This window comes from Talpa occidentalis, unplaced genomic scaffold (assembly GCF_014898055.3).
Source record: "Talpa occidentalis isolate TD23 unplaced genomic scaffold, MPIMG_talOcc4v2.1 talOcc4.12, whole genome shotgun sequence".
Classification (NCBI taxonomy): Eukaryota; Metazoa; Chordata; class Mammalia; order Eulipotyphla; family Talpidae; genus Talpa; species Talpa occidentalis.
In genome coordinates this window covers 11,099,646-11,105,645 of record NW_023601212.1, presented here as the reverse complement: position 1 = coordinate 11,105,645, position 6,000 = coordinate 11,099,646, and positions in this window count along the sequence as shown.

The following is a 6,000-nucleotide window of genomic DNA, read 5'->3' as shown; positions in this document are numbered from 1 at the left end:
AGAGCACTGAGGTCCTATTAGCGGACTTACAAAAATGGGACCATCAGGCCAGTTATTCTGCCATGTGTTGAAGCTAATAAAATAGCCTTGCTTATTGATCTTGTTGTCCCATTAAGCAGAGATGCCCCCAAGGACAGTTGCAGAGCAAAAAGGAACCAAGCCGAGCATGGAAACAAATGACGGACATGTAAATAAAACTTGTCATCTCAGCATCTGGACACAATAATCAAACATTTGGGGATTCAGTTTTTACTGGCATCTGTTTAGCAAAGGTAATTCTGTATGCCTATGGCATAACTTAGAAAAATTTCTTTCTGGTTCCAAGAGAGGTAATGACAATACATTTTGTATTAAAATAGGAGGTGCCAAGAATGAAAATATAATCATAAGTGAAATATTGGATGCAGGAGGAAGTATCCCCCAGTGTTTTCCAATGAGAACATTGGACCCAGGTGGATCTGCATTCGAGTCCAAGACCTAGCACTTGCTGTCTGAGCTAAGTTAGGCAAGTCACTGGACCTCCCTCGGTCTGCTGAATAGACAGCATGTGACTGACAATAATGATACCTTTTCAAAGTTTTGTTTGGAGGACTGAATGGGAAAACGCATGTAAGCTGCTTAACATAGTTCCTAGCACATAACACTAAATAAGTGGTCATTATTAGTATAAATCATTAATGGTTTTCATCAAGCACTAACATTTTGTGGTTTTACAACTTTAATCATCTCTGGGTCCTAGATTCCCAAGCATGTAGGAGCTGGCAAGAGTGAATAGCCCATATGGTGGCAAGTCATTGCTTCCCTACCTCCCGTCCACTAGGAGGCGGAAGAGAACACTTTACAGAGTGAGTCTGCTCTGCTCTGCTCTTTATGCCTGACGGAGGCAATCATTGTTCTGCTTAATTTGGAAAATTTGGGTTCTTTTCTTCTTCCAGACACTGGAAATCTGAACCTCATGACCTTTTAATGTCTTTATGGTGCCATAACTATTGCTGGTCGATGCATTGTAAGCACAAGTGATGTGTCTATTTGTGGTTTGAATTTTTAATTGCTTGTGTGAGACTTCCCAGAGCACGTTTTCACTCTAAAATGACAAATTTTAAGATGATGGCTTCTCCATCAGCATATCATTAGGGCAGAATGACACCAAGAAAAGCTCCCAGCAAAACTGACAGATTTATAAGTGTCATTAAGAAGTAAACCTTTACTATTTTAATTTTCAAGGCTGTGACTTAAATCAATGTAATTTAGACTATACTGACTGATGGAGAAGTGACTACTCACAATGAGACCACCAAAAAAATACCAGCCTACAGTGAGTATCACTAGCTTAGGGATCAGATGGTGGGTGGGAACAGAATAGATTCTGAAAAGCTAGCGGAAAAGTTGGGATTTCTTTCCGTATTATATACATTGGCAAAACACTTGGTAGAACTTATGGTTGCAGTAACTTGGGAAGCCAATCATGTACTAAATGAACTTATAGCAACAGGAAGGAGGTTGAAAAACATAAGGTTATTAATATGTATTCATTTCTGGTAGCTGTTTTCAGCAAGGTATCAGAAGGAAAAAAGAATAGAGCAGAGCAAAGAATTGGTCAGATTTCAAACAAGAATGAACAAAATTGGGAGGGTTGCAATTTCAGAGACTTAAGTTCAGGGGACATAGTTACCTCTTGAATTCAATAATGAAAGCTTGAAATGAAAAACTGCTTTGAATAACTGAAATTTGCAGCAAGAATCAAAGCAAGGGTGTAGCTATTATAGTGACTATGTAAAGTAACCCCTTAAAATCCTTTCAGGTAGATAAAATGAGTTGGGGGGGGCGGGGCGGGAAGACTAATGAATGGCCATGGTTTCCCAACCAAGGACTCAAATCACCTTCAACTAAATGGAGAGGTAAAGGCAGGACAAGGAGGATTCCAGGCATGCAAATGGTTTCGAGATAGATTTGAGTGTGATTATTGACAAACGGAATGGAGTGGAATCAAGTATTTGTAAGAAACAGTGTCTTGAGGCACGAGTTCTCTCCCAAAAGGACCACTGGTCTAGACCCAAGGAGACTGAGCCTACTCAGGACCTAAGATAACCTGTGGGCCTAACCCCAGCTCCCACTTTAGGGCTGACCAAAATGGGTCATGGAAAGTGAACGGTATCCCAGAATGGAGAGACACAGTTCATGGAGGATACAGACAAGGGGTTTTTTCTTGGAATATTTCCCTCCCCAGGGATCATCAGTCTGCCAAGCAGGATGGCAGAATTACCCAAAATTAGATTCTGTTGCTTACTTCCCTGTTCCATCTTCAAATGAGAGCATTTGCTGCAATTTCTCCTATTATTGGTTTCATCCTTGTCTGCTGGGTGCGTGGGGAGCAAGGGGTTCAGTAACCTAAAGCTGTGACTGGATGGGGGCTTCAGGTGGTTTTTCTTAGGGAGAGGGTGAGTATATTTTGCATGTGAGGAAAGTTCACCAAATATTTAGTGACCAGGAGGGAAAACTGTTCCACTATACTGCTCATTCATATAAGTTCTCTTTTATTCTGTCACATGTAAACCACTTTCCTGGCTCTCTTGGTGTTTGAAAAGGCCCAAGTGACCATTTCCAGCCAATGAAATGTCAGACATGATGTCTGTTGTCTCTAGGCATGGGGACTGATTTGCCTGTACTAGCGCGAGGATGTCCCTGAATAGACTGCCAAGCCCACCTGTGTGGTACGTGCAGGGTCAGTGAGATTTCAGCTGCTGAGACTTAGAGGTCATGTAAGTGCAGGACCTCTTTCTGCGTGAAGGTGGCTTTCTTGTGTGAGCGGCCCATGAGAGGTAGGCCATATATCAGCTGAGTCCCCAAGAATGCAGCCAATGAAAAGGCAAGTCCCAAGCTCCCTCGCTCCTCCACACCCCGATGAAGTACATTCTACACAATCTCCTGAGATTCCCGGGAGGACTTGATCCTCAGCTGGCCACAGCGGTGACCTGCTCATGAATGTACCTGAATCTACTTCATTCTCTTCACCACCCTACTTCCCTACTCCCACTTCCTGGCACACTCCCTTGCTTCAAATTCTCAGCTCAGGGTGTGCTTCGCAGAAATCAAACTATGACACAGGAGCCATTTAGAGACTGAGTTTCTAGAGAGTGATTTCATACACAGATCAAAGAACGAAGGGGCATGGTAAACCTTTCCTGCTTTTTTAGCATGTTATAAAGCTTCCTCTCTGCCCTAGAAATTCCCTCTAAGACACGAAATGGAAGAAGTAAAGATACAGCAGAAGAACACTAAATATTCCTTTCCTGATACATTTTACCAAAGGATGTACTTTCGCAATATGAGCTAAGATTTTCCTGGTGAACCTGTGTGCCCCGACCCCCAAATCCCAAACCTCCATTAAGTATCATATACTGCTTTAGGAGAGGAGACATTATCTAAAAGGAATGTTATTACATCTTGTCAAGACGGTCATCTCGTGAAGAAAAGTGATGATCTTGAATATTATAAGTTTGTTTTTAAATAGTAAAAAGAGGAAATTCCTGAAGCAGGAGGACATAGTATTTTAGTCTAAAGAGCCATACAACTCCAGACATGAGGACAGAGGAGAATCTGCAGAGCTATTGATGGGGAGGAACATTGGAGGGGGCAAAATCATAAAGCAAGATGCTAAAGTAGGAGATATTTCATGGAGCAGAAAGGAAATCAGCAACTAGAGGGAAAAAAACTAAAATCCGCCCCTGAGAGTATCCTTAATGCACACTGGAAGCCAAGTCAACGTATATCTGTTCCTGCTGCTGTTCAGATAAGCGATGTGAACTTCCTGCAGGATTGCCCTAGAATAACCCGCCACGAGGGTCTTCCTGCAATATCTGCTGCTCTATGGCACAATGAGGAACCATTTGCAGAGCTAATATTTTGTTCAGCTCTTTGCAATTATAGTGGCCCAGAGCATTCCTAAATGCCCGCAATAGTGATTTAATCACCTGGCAAAGCTAAGGGAAAGCCTCCACGTCATATTTGTACTTGAATGGGGACTTTGATAGAACAACTGGAGCTTTTTGTCTGGCTCAAGTCAGAAATATAGTGAAACCCACCCCCACAGAAAGTGGGGTGAAAGACATTGCAATCAATGTAATGAAACCAAGAGTCAGAGTTCACTGCTCCCTAAATTTGTTACCATAAAGAATGATGACTTTAGCATAATTTAGTAGCTAAATGATGTTGGCTAACAAGACAAGCAGTCCTTATGGTAACTTATTCACTTACAGAATATTTACTGAGTAGCTATTGTGCTATTTCTGTGTGGATGGTAGGAAGTTCCTGGGTCTGAATACACTGTACTAAATGTCCTTTAGTAGTCATCTTTTCTTTATCTGCACTCTGTTATATACTGAATAGTCGCTAATCCATATTCCTACCTTATATCTGTCATCGCCAGGCTAAGGCATCTTGCTGTTCACTTGACATGTCCATTTGGATGTCTGTCTTCTAGAATGGTATCCAAAAAAAAATCCCCTCACCTTCCCACCCCACCCAACTCCTGTTTGTCTTACTAGTCTGATAAAATGATAAAAATCCATCCTAATGATTCTGAAAATGATAGAAAAGCCAACAAGGATACTTTCAAGGCTGATCCAAACCATGAGTGGTTCCCTTGGACCCACTACCAAAATGTGATCAGTCTGACGTCTTTGCCACCTCTTCCCCTGCTACAGCCAGTCTAAGCGCCAAGCTGCTTCTACCATCACTTCTGGACCAAACTCTTCACTGCTGTCCCAATTGCTGCCTTTGACCCACTCCTGTCTATTTTCTGCATAGGAATCAAGGTGATCTTTTAAAACTATAATCAAGTGCACATCACTTCCCTGAATAAAGTCCTCCAGTGGTTTTCAAATATGCTCAGAATCAACTCCAATCCTTCTCCTGTGCTGTTATTCTCCAAGAGGCTCTGTTTTGAAGGACTATCTTACTAGGTCCCCTCAAATTGACTGTTCTAGAACCTTATTTGTTGGCTATGATTTCTATCTCCTGTCTCTATGATTGCATTTCTTGCCTAGAAGCCTCTGCCCTCATCCTCTCGTTCTAGATCTTAGCTCAAACATCAGCTCCACAGTGTATCCTCCCAGGCTGTGTCAGCTGCCTTTGTCCATCTCCTCATCGCACCTCAGTCTCTAGTCCTTGCTGTAATTCTCCAGAGAACTTATCACTATTGGAAATGAAACTTAGTACAGATCATTTATTTCATTATTTTCTGTCTCTCTTCACTAAAATTGTGTATCACACTAGGGACCTTGTTCTGTTTTTCTGCTGTATCTTGAATATCTAGAGTAATGCTTGGCACATAGAAGACCCTCATTAAGCATTTTTTGAATAAATGAAAGGATGATTTATTCAGCTGTCTCAAAATATGATGGAATTTTACATATGCCTATCACCAGAGAACTGATTATTCTGTATGAACTTGCAAGAACAAAAACCTCACATATCGTAAAACTTCTTTCCCTTTCTCTTACTACCCTCCCCTGCCTTACTCCACGCAGCTAATTTCTACTAGGTTTACTCACAGAATGTGTTCAGTTCAGCCACCGCAGAAAGGAGAAGAGACTCACAAAACAAATGTAGGAATTTGTGTGAAGTGTTGCACAGGGAGAATAATTTCCTTTTTCATCTGCCTCCCTCCACTTACCTGGGAATATACATTTCTCTTTGCAAGTTAAGTTTGTAATGGATATGACCTTTTAAAACTTTGCTCATGCTGAGATTAGACTAAAGCACTATCACATCTCTCATTCCTCTAGCATTTGTCTTAGGCAGTATTATAGGAACCACTAACACTATTTAACAAATACTGTGGCTGAAGCTGTGGGAGGATACATGTTTTATTCCAGGCTGACCCTTGGCAAGTGTTAGTGCTGCAACTGGAGCCCAGGTCTTTCCTTTCATTCCCAGTCCATTTCCCACTACAACTAGGATAAGTCCAAAGAATATTAGCCCAGAAAATGTCAGTCATTA